Source organism: Solanum pennellii, chromosome 4 (assembly GCF_001406875.1).
Source record: "Solanum pennellii chromosome 4, SPENNV200".
NCBI lineage: Eukaryota > Viridiplantae > Streptophyta > Magnoliopsida > Solanales > Solanaceae > Solanum > Solanum pennellii.
The window spans coordinates 15,969,616-15,981,225 of NC_028640.1; the positions used below are offsets into that span (position 1 = coordinate 15,969,616).

Sequence of the window (11,610 nt, forward strand, 5' to 3'; positions counted from 1 at the left end):
TAGGTCACTAACTGGAGTAGAGACCAAGAAAGATTCTGAGAGAGCTTCTGCAGTGACACTAAATTGGACTTCTATGTAAAGAGTTACAAAGAAAGAGTATCCCCGGATCTAACAATGCATAAACATCAAGCTCAAAGACTCATAACGTACCAGTTACTAAATCATGAGAACCTTCTTGATCTTGGCGAGCCTGAAGAGCATACAACTTGTTCTGGCACTGAACGCAACCTGTACGAGATGAGTTACCCTACTGAGTCGAGCGATATGCTTCTGATTCTGAAGATTTAGATTGAGCTCTACCATTACCACCTCCTTGACCTTGTCTAAAAGGAAAATTCCTCAACTTGTGACCAGACTGACCACATCCTAAGCGACCTTCTTTTCCTACGAGGCACTCACCTTGATCGTTCTTACCACCCTTAGGTCAAGTGGGGTAAGTTTTGTTTCCTAAAACACTTCCTTGAGATTTTGAGACTGTTGTTCTACCCTTCTGATCATACCTATTATTGAAGGATGGAACACTAGCTGATGAAGGGGCTCGGGTTGTAAATTTCAGTTGACTTTTTGAGCGATTTGCACCACTTGATTTTCTATGAAAGTAGTCATAGTTCCTAGCCCTAGTCTTCTTATTCTCGTTAGGCGGTTCCCTAAAATTATCACCCTCAACCTGCGGAGCAATAGTCATGAGCCTTGAGATTTTTATATCTCCTAGTAACATAACATTTCTGCACTCAGTTTTCACCAAATCTAACACTATATCAAAAACTTATTAATCTAATCCCTGGAGTCAGCAACCATGTGAGGATTATACCTGGAGAGTTGGTTAAAGTTGAGCCCATACTTTTGGACCGTCATGTTTCCTTGACTTAAGCTCATGAATTCTTGAGTCTTTGCTTCTCTCAACTCTCTTCGGAAAAACCTGTGCAAAAAGGTCGCACTAAAGTAATCCTAAGTAATAGGAGTTACATCTATACCCCTTTTTTCCTTCCACTGAGTGTACCGGATATGAGCAACATCTTTCAAATGGTCTGATGCCAACTCAACCTTATCATTTCCAGTGACCTGAATTACCTCAAAGATATTCTTGATCTCATCTAAGAAATTCTGGGGATCCTCACTAGTCTGCGATCCTAAGAGCTCAGGTGGATTCATCCTAACAAAGTCATAGACCCTAGATGTTGTTGATCCACCATCTGCATTCACCTGATCTTGAACCAGCTGATTATTTTGGTTAGAAACACTCTGAGCCAAAATTTAAATAACATTCCTGAACTCAGCATTGGAGACTTCCTAATCTGGGATTGCAGGAGCTGCGTTTGCATCCCTAGCGTTATCTCTATGAGGAGACATTATTTGAAATGTAGAACTTTGAGTTAGAATAGAATTAGATTATACCATACGCACGATATGAATAACAAGAAAGTGATGTTTTCCCTAAAACACTTCATGCCCTCCCTCTCCTTAGTACATTCGTGAAAAGGAGTCTACTTAGTGCCTCTTTTGAGACATCCTATGAAACCTAAACCTAAAACTCTAATACCAAGTTTGTCACACCCCGAGCTACCCCCAAGACGCGGACACGGGACCTAGGACCAAAAGTGATCCCAAGCTAACCCTACCAATATGATCATGACCATACTAAAGATAATAAACTTTGAGGAAGCTAAATCATAATAAGGATGAAATGATGAGGAATACTCATATGCTAAAATTGAGATATATGAAATCTAATGAGTTTAATAAAAAAGTTATCAACTCAATACTAAGCTTAAACTAACTATGTTTTAAAATAACCTCTCACTGACTAAAAATGCTGGGACAGGCCCCATCTGATTCTAGAAAAAAACATAAACCAAAAGTTTAAAATACTAAAATGAACTTATTTCTATTGTCCTCGGAGAATGAGGACTCAAACTAATTCTTCTGAACTAGAGATGTGAAATCATTCTAAGCGTAATATGGATGCTGAGAGCCGGAACCTACATCACGAGAAGATGTAGTGTACATATGCGTCATACTTGAAAGGTACTGTGCAAGTAGGATAGAGTAAAAATTGAAATAAAATATGAGTGAACAAGCACAAAAACAAGTATAATGTACTAAACATGATATACTGAATTATGAGCTAACTGGATTCAATGAAAAAATTAATAACATGCTGAGACTGAATACTAACTCAACTGTAAATATGGTCAATGCAATAGAGTCTAACTTAATTGTGGAGCTACTAATAACCAATTATAAAACCACATGAGTTAAATGTAGAGTCTGATGTATACTATTAAATGTAGAGTCCGATGTATACTCCCCATCGAAAGGACCCAATATGTCGTGAAAAATATATAAAGGCATGTTGGCATCATCACTAAACTAATGCCAAAAAATGGGACTTACAACCTACTTGTCTAGTAGTTCTATGACTATTTGGGTATGCTGAACCCTAGTTCAACTCGGTATTATGCTACTCCCAATGAATTAAGTCATTAGCATATTATGACTAGATTTCTGTAAATACTTGATAGCTCAAAACTTAATACGCAAATTGAGAATGCAACAATTAATCTGATAATCATGCATTAATAACTAAGGCATGCATATCTGAAGTAACTGAAATATCTTATCTAACATGTGTAATTCAAGAACTAAAGAAATATATAGCTAGGGTTCTGAATTTCATGAAATAAACTCAGTAATAACATGGTATTCTTACTTGGAACTTATAACTAACTAATTCATGGTAATCTGCTATAGTTCTAGAAACCTCAAGTCTAGTCATGATATGGGAATACAAAAACATGACTATAAACTAGGGATATAACTGGTGAAAGGATCCCAATAAAATTTCACATACCTTATGATGAAATCCACAGAGAAATCTTTAGATTTCGGGGCTGGAAATGATGGAACCTTGTTGCATTCTTGAACTAGGGTTTTTGACCTTTTTCTGCTTTCTTGCTTCTAAATTTCTAGGTTTTGTTTTATGATTTTTACTTAGGTCAGTTGTTTTTATGTTTCTACGCTTAAATTGACTACAATTTCTTGATTTAGGGCCTAAACGATGTACCTTAGGGGTTAAACGAACTAGGAAAAGACCAAAAGACCCTGGAAATTTTGCAGTTGGACCAATCGACGACCTGAACTGACGGGCCATCGTTCAATTGACGGTCCGTTGTTTCGGTCTCTTTGACACGTCTTCATTAAAATGGGCATAACTTTTTACTCGCAGGTAAAATTTTAGAAAACTCGGTGGCTATGAAAATATAACTCAATTATATATCATATGATAGGTCATGGAACACCTAATTAATTTTGTGCTAAAAGCTATGATAATTTTAAGTTGACCCTATCAGCAAATTCCCCTTAACTAACTGCTAACGTCACCTACGGTCAGACCTACGGACCGTAGATAGAATAAAGGTCCGTGATGGTCATCTGTAGTTCATGTCAGAGGCTGGTTAACTTGATTCTCAATTCACCGACACAGACCAAGGACCGAAGTCTGACTTATGAATCGTAGGTTTGTCGGTGGATTTACACTTAGTAGAGTTTTGTAGGCTGTGTTTTGGGAGAGCTTCAGTTGCAAACGGCGGATGCACAGTACGGCTTGTAGATTAGCCTACGGTCTGTCAATAGTGACCATCGATTGCACTTGTAGATTTATAAGAATATGATTATTGGTATGTTTTTATACGTGGTATTACATCTACGGTTTACATTAAGAACTTTTTCGAGATCAGTCAAACTTACAGTCCAACTATAGTGAATAAAGATTACATGAGGCTTACATTATTCCCTTTCTCTCTCTCAGGGAAAGAAAAAAGATGATTGAATTGAGAGCCTGTGAATTTAATCACCATCTAGAAAAATTTAGCTTAGAAGTTCCTCATTATGTTTTTTTCATCAAGTATAACATCAAAATTGAGGAGTGATATATTGAGTTTCAGGAAGAAAGGTGGAGAGAACTTGTACCATGCTTGGGACAAGTTTAAGTCGTTGTTGATTAGTTGCCCTCATAATCAATTATCTAACGAGCTGTTAGTCCACACCTTCATTGAAAGGTAGGAGCCTAATACAAAGATTTGACTTGATTCAGCTGCACGTGGACAGGCCTTGGAGAACACTTATGCGAAATTTTTCACCTTGCTGAAGAGAATTTCTTAGGGAAACCCAGAGTGGAATGGAAGTACAATGAAATCTGTAGTACAAAAGACTACAAGTATGCTAGAATTAGATGTTGTTACTACAATAACTACATATATTATTGCTATGCAGAATATGATGAACACATACTTTAGTAACATGTCATTGGGGAAACAACCTATTCAAGTGAACCCAGTTCAACAACCACCATAAGGTGCAAACCCAGACACTGTAAACTTTGTAGGTAATACTAAAAGAGGAGAATGCGAACAAAACTATGGGAACTGATACAACCCAAGTTGGAGAAACGAATAAAACTTCTCTTGGGGTAAAAATATGAATCATGGCCAAGGGCAACACCAATATAGGTTGCAAGTCAATGCTCATAGGTACAATAACAGGCAAACAAGAGCAACCAAAGCTGCAATCTATAAACATGAGTGTTGATGATATTGTAAAAAATATTATGGTGAACCAAGCTTAGTTAGGTGTAGATGTGAGAAATATCAATTGGATACTCAGTTAATGGAGAAACAATTTGGGAATTTTGATAGTGCCCATAATTGACAACCACAAGGAGGGTTGCCTAGGATACTGACCAAAATCTTGAAGAGGTTAATGTGGTTAGTACACACAGTTGTTAGCAATCGGAGGAGTTAGCTCCTAAGCAAAGCATCACTGAAGATGTAAACAAGGAAAGTGAACCCATGAAAGGTGAGTTCAAAGAGAATGAAGAACGATTAGTGAGACCACCTCCTCCATTTCCTCAGAAGTTCAAGAAAAAAAAAAGGAGGACGAGCGTTTTTTGTAGGTTTCTCTCTCTCTTTTGAAACAAGTTCACATTAATTTGCCTTTGGTAGATGTGTTACATGACATACCTAGGTGTTGAAATTACATGTAGGGGATTGTGGCGAGCAATAGGAGGTTGACAGAGTATGAAACTACGGAACTTACTGAATAGTGCAGCTCCACAATATAGAACAAGCTGCCCATTAAATTAGAAGATCCGAAAAGTTTCACTGTTAGGAACAATATAGGGAAGAGAATTCATGATAGAGGGATGAGCGGTCTTGGAACTAGTAGAAAATTGATGCAAACTTCGCTGTCAAAAAAGGTGGGGTTGGGTAGTCCTAAACCTAGTACCATAATTTTGCAGTTGGCGGATAGGTCGGTAGCTAGGTGTGAGGGTGTTGTAGAAGATGTACTGGTGCGAGTGGGATCATTTATTTTCCCAGTATATTTTGTAGTGTTGAATTTTGATCCTGATCCTGAGGTCCCCTTTATCTTAAGGAAACCTTTCTTCAAAACTGGAAGGGTAATGATTGATGTAGCTGCTAGGCAGCTTACTACGAGGACTCATGATAATGTAGAGGTTATTGATGTGTATAAATCGTTGAAAATGCAGATGTGTATGAGGAGTTGTCTGCCATAACTTTATCTGATCTTGAGGAAAAAGCTAAGTATATTGCAGCCAAGGATACCCTAAAGTGAGTGTAAGTGGGTGATGACCTATATGGGGATTTTAAAGCACAAAAATTTGTGCAGTTCTTTGATGTGTCACTTATAATGACAACTAGAGATCGTTTGGAGACTCTAAATAGGGTGTTGGTTCCTCCACCCAAGCCCTTCATTGAAGAAGAACCCAACTTGGAGATAAAAGACACTACCGTCCCACCTCAGGTAAGCATTCTTATGTAAACATAAAACTTTACAGGTTATTTTGTCTACAACATTATTATACGAATAGGTGGAAGTCGCACTACAAATTCTGAAGAGAAGAAAAATAGCTATGGGATGGAAAATTTCTGGCATCCATTGTAATATTCCCATTCTCTATATGATCAAAATATACATGGAAGAAAGGTATAAAGCAAGTGCACAACATAATCGAAGATTAAATCCGTAGATGAAAGATGTTGTCACGAAAGAGGTCATGAAGTGGCTCGATGCAAGATTGTATACCGAATATATGACATCAAATTGGTAAGTCCAGTGCAGTGTGTGCCAAAGAAGGGAGGAATGAATGTTGTAACCAAAGAGAAGAATGAGCTGATACTTTCATCTATTACATGAAATTCAATGAATCCACCAGGAAGGACCATATATAGTACTTTAAAGCGTATGTCATTCGTCTTGTGCAATGCCCTAACAACATTTAGAGATGTAGGATGGCATTCCTCCATGATATGGTGGATGACTTGGTTGAAGTGTTCAAGGACAATTTCTCAGTGTTTGGTGAGTTATTTGAACTGTTTTTACTAACCTTGACCGAGTTCTTACTAGGTGTGAGGAGCCCAATTTGTTGCTTAACTAGGAGAAGTGTCAATTCTCTGTTATATAGTGAACACAAGATCTCAAAGAGTGGCATAGAAGTTCATAAAGCGAAGATGGAATTGATTTAAAAATTTTCCCCACCTATATCAGTGAATGAAGTCCAAAGCTTCCTTGGACATGCTAGATTTTACAGGATACACACACACACACATACACACATAGATAAAGAGAGAGAGAGAACATGCATCTGGCTTCATGACTACAGTACATAAGCAGTTGTACTCAAGTAGGGACAAACTATCCTGGGAAGGAAGCTGCCCAATTGCTAAAACAAACAATGTACAAGCATAAAAAATGTAAATAACTTTATTGGAACTTCAAATAAACCTACTTAACTAAAGGGATAACTTTAAATAAGAGACTCAACAACTAAAGTGAATTAATTTAATTGGATTAAACTATTACACATAATTGAATTTCCTTTGCGATAAGTGGATGAGAAAATAGGCAACGGAATGCAGAAGAAATCTTCAATAACAAGCATATACACTTTCATCATATTCTGTCCACTCACATGGATCAAAACTCATTGGCCGTTTCACTGTTAGATTAAACGTTATTTGCATATCCACCAAGGAGCAAGGAATTTCTCCTTTTCTTCTACGGTAAATATCATATCCGTATAAATGTGAATTTTTGGGGGCATCTGCACAAATGGTTTTTCTAACACTCTATTTAAATTTATCAAAGGAAAAGTTCATTCATCTAGTTTTAAAGTCAAAATTTAGCCGACTTGCTTACAGAGTATAATTTCAAGAGTAGTCTCAAAAGAGAACTGCTAATGTCCTGACTAAGAGTTCTAGGTTTAAAGTCTAATGGAACAATCCCCATATTATGTATTGGAGTTAAAAAGAACATAAAATATTTCATCTCTCTGTTTTTAGGATCCTGAGAATTATTGTTACATTTCACAAAATATACTATTAAACTTAACTAGCACTGAACTTCCATGAACTTTCATCTAGTTATTACCTTTGAGTATCATAACCTGTGAACCTGACAGTTGCGAAAGTCCTAGAATTTCGTCATCCAAAAGATCAATATGTGTAACTTCATTCTGAAAATTGCACATTTCTAACATTTCTAGACTTGTTAATGTTGTGTTGCGTAATATTTAAGGAAAACTAATAAACACCAGATGATTTTCCAGGTTGGAATTCCTTTGCTTTTTGAATAGTTTGGACATTTTATCATGATGGGATACTATACATTTCTCTCTACCTTCCTCGACCCAACTATTAGGTTATAAGATTTTGTAGTACATAGTTCCATTGCTTGTATGATATTTGACATTAAGAACTTTGATTTCTAATTGCACTATAACTAGCCTCTCCCTGACAATTTCATTCTATCTTAGGCCATTGATTAAACCATTTCCAGCCAAGATGAGATATGAATGGAAATACATATTTGAAGCTTTAGAATATGGAGCTGGTTAGGACGACAAATGGAGTCCCTCTGAAGATCATAAGACGGCTAAAGATTAGATCCTAGTATAAAGAAACTATTCGTTCTAACAACATTCCATGAAACTTCCCAGTACATTATTAGCAGCAGTAAAGAGTACTAATGTTTATACTATAATAACAGATGCAGTAGCAAGTGATTCAACTCTCACATTACCTTTATTACAATAAATACAATCATAATTAATGTACAGTTGTATGTTATTTCTATAATACAAATTTCTACATATCAGGTTTCACAAGCAGACAAATGTTTTGAATTCATAACCATGAACATAAGTTTTCAGGAATAATCCATACACACATAAAAGGTTTTAGAACAAAGTTATATTCTTTATAATACTTCCACTCACATAAGATAGAAAATTTAATACATATGACATGGAGTCAATATTTATAAACGAGATGCAGCAAGAAGGAGCCCAAAAAGGATATTGTTGTCCATCACAGGCCCTCAAAAGTCTCACACAAATGCAGTTTTTCTTTCAAGGAACAAACAAAACTATTTTAAGCATACATGAATAAGAAGTTTTGCACTTTTTTGCTTTGGTAGATTAAGGGAATCACTTAGTTGTTCAATGTCTATAGTACTGATTCAGAAACACATGGAACAACCAACCAATTACTATCCTAATAAAGATAGGAAAGTAATAAACAATTACCTCATTCTGAGATTGTAAAGGAGATTGAAATATAATGAGGATTGTCTTCATGGTCTTAACTTGAAGACTCTTATAAGTCATTTCCTATTCTGAGAAAAGATTTGGAAAAAGGGCAGCGTTTAAATGATGTAATTATAGGGACCATCAATGTTCTTTAATTGAGGTTCAATCATCCTGCATTAGTTCTCTGAGTATATAAACACATGATTACCAAATTATAAAATATTTTAAGTACCGAAGGATTAAACAAACTACTTTCGATATGAGAAAGCTTTAGCACATCATCTTCGTTGTTCTGTCCCTGGTGAGCAACGACAAAATCATATGGGATTTCATTACTTCAGTGGCAAACATAGATAAAATCGTGAATAAATCTAAAAGAGCTTCGATCTGAAAATGGAATTTTTGTATCTGAACAAACAGTGGAAAATTAAAGAAGTATTTTGAAATCATCCTTCAACTTGTTTGTGAATAATCAGAGAACACCTGCAACTTCTGGAATATTCATCAGTACCCTTTTAAAGGACAAGCCTTAACAATCATGCATAAACTACCTTCACGGGTAAAGTTTAACAAACGACAATATCATATATCGTCTAACAAAAAATAGAGTTCCGTTCAATAACTTCTTTGCCTTATCTGTTATAAGTTTACAAATCATACACTGACTACCATCACTGATATAGGATAACACATGTTAGTATAATATATCGTCTAATGAAGAATAGAGTTCAATTCTATAACTTCTGTTGTACTATATATTAAATTTACAAAATTTGCTATCTCTCACTGTAATCCTTAAGGGCGACAAATTTTTAGATTAGGTTGCTTTGCACTTCACCAAAACCAAGTGATTTATAAGTTCCACCTTATATAAGTTTGTAGATCTTCCCAAGAAAGGTCTCCATGATTACAACAATGAAAGAAATCAACACACACAGACAAAGCCACAACCTTAACTTAGGCAGCTGAGAATATGTTCCCAGGTATCTTAGAATAAACAATGATAGATGGATATATTAACATAGCTATTAGATACATCCTCCATATAATGATACATACAGAAATATTACCAGATATCAATTACCTTAAGATTATGCAGACCCATCTACTCAACATAATATGAGTCCAAGCCAATGTAAAATTTACTCAATAAGCTGTAAACACAAGGTTCTAAAACAAGACAATAGCTTGCACGACGATTATGTTTTGTTTTAAAAAACTGTTGATTTTTAGAGTGAACTTCATATGATTCGACTAACAAGACCCTACAACTATTCAGTCTAATTTCAAAGTTCTAAATTAGGAACACAAACAGGTAACACAGTGTAAAGTAGGCAAGTTGCATAAGATTTTAAGACTAATGTTGAAATAAAATCTGGATCAGGAAAGTTGAATCAAATATAAAGCAAGCAAGTTGGAAAAACATCATTTAAATTTCACATGTAGAACAAAAAGGGCAAAGAATCAACTGATAAATCTAAATACGAGCTAGACAACCAAAAAAATCAACTGATGAAGCTATAATACAAGCTAGACTCCCAAAAATCATATAAAAACAAAAGAACATTAAACCCTAAATCTAAAATTTTGAATTTCAAATACAGAATTTCTTAAGTGATAAAATCTATACCAACAAAATTGTGTTCTTCAGTAAGAACTACGACGAAACTCGTGTTCTTCATCGAGAAGCTCCAAGCTCTTCCGAGAAATACATGAGAAATCAAGTTATTCATCGAGAAATATGAGAGAAAATCATGAGAAAATACTTAGCTATACAACTCTTCAATCAGTTTTTTAGACTTTAGCTTCAACTTTTTGATAAGCTCATCTGGGAAAATTTGTCTTCATAAGTTCAACAGAGACATATTAAGATGTGATTTTCTTCTTTGGGGACACATAAGTTTTATTAATGTTTTATGAATATTGGAGGGAATATAATATTTGGTGAAAATTTTAAGTCCACACTTATAATGTGTTATTTTTTCAATTAAAAAATGGGAAACTGTAAAGGTGTGGTCATATATATAAATAGGTGTTGCCAATTATATCATATTGTACCAACAGATATAAAGTGTATCTTATACCATTAAGGATTACACTTTTGAAGTCTTGTAAATATTATCGTTCCTAAAAGTTAAAAACTTTGGTTACGCTTTAAAAGTGTTCCTAGAACTACTTTAGGCAACACTTTACAAACGTAGTCCAAAATTAGTGCTGTTGTATACCTAAAATGGTGTAGTGTATAAGTTGAAATTGTGTTTTTCCATGATTTGCATTGGGGGATGGGGAGGATTTGTATGTTGTGAATACCATGTTTCATATTTCATTGTGTTGTATTTCAAAATCTTCAATAGAAGACACAATGTCATTGTAGCTTATGTAGGGTGTTGACGTGTGATGTTTGTACACTTCTTAGTTCAAATTCTTGAGTAGAATTATCAACTTTGCATGGATATATTAGTGCTTATTCTGATTGGGTGTGGACTTCAAAGTCAAGTTGATTTCCTTTCCCTCTTAGCGTTGAAGACTTGAGTAGACACGAATTTGGTGCTTTCTTGAATACGTTGTGAATAATAAAATTTGGGAAGTCTGAGTACCTAAAATGTGATTGATTTGAACTAAGTGTGGGGTTGTGTGCGCAAGCCAAATGTATCTTGCGTGTTGGTGTAATTCTGAGACTGAAATTTGATACATCATTCATGTCACTTTGTCTACTTCACAACGTCCCGGGAAAGTAGTGTCCCAACAAGTTCACAAGAAGCGTCTAAGGAGAGGTCATGTACAACTCTTGCCTCTGTCCCGTAAGGTACAAAATTAGAGGTTCAGAATAAAGGCTGGCTCTAAGGAAGGAAAAGGATGGTGAAACAATTATATTGAGTTATCCTACTTCTCGGATGTATGCAATGATCAGGATAACTTGGCCTGGGAGTTCCTGCAGACCTTGAGGCTAATTAGAGAGCTTAGGATTGAGTTCGCATATTCTGATCTAGATGAGTGCAAATTAA

The 11,610-nt window shown here is 35.5% G+C and overlaps 1 non-coding gene across 1 annotated transcript; it reads right to left on the minus strand.

Moving 5' to 3' along the window:
• Positions 1 to 3,915: 3,915 nt before the first annotated feature.
• Positions 3,916 to 4,022, minus strand: LOC114077032. Its single transcript, XR_003578127.1, has one exon. It is a non-coding gene; the product is annotated as a small nucleolar RNA R71 (small nucleolar RNA).
• Positions 4,023 to 11,610: the final 7,588 nt, after the last annotated feature.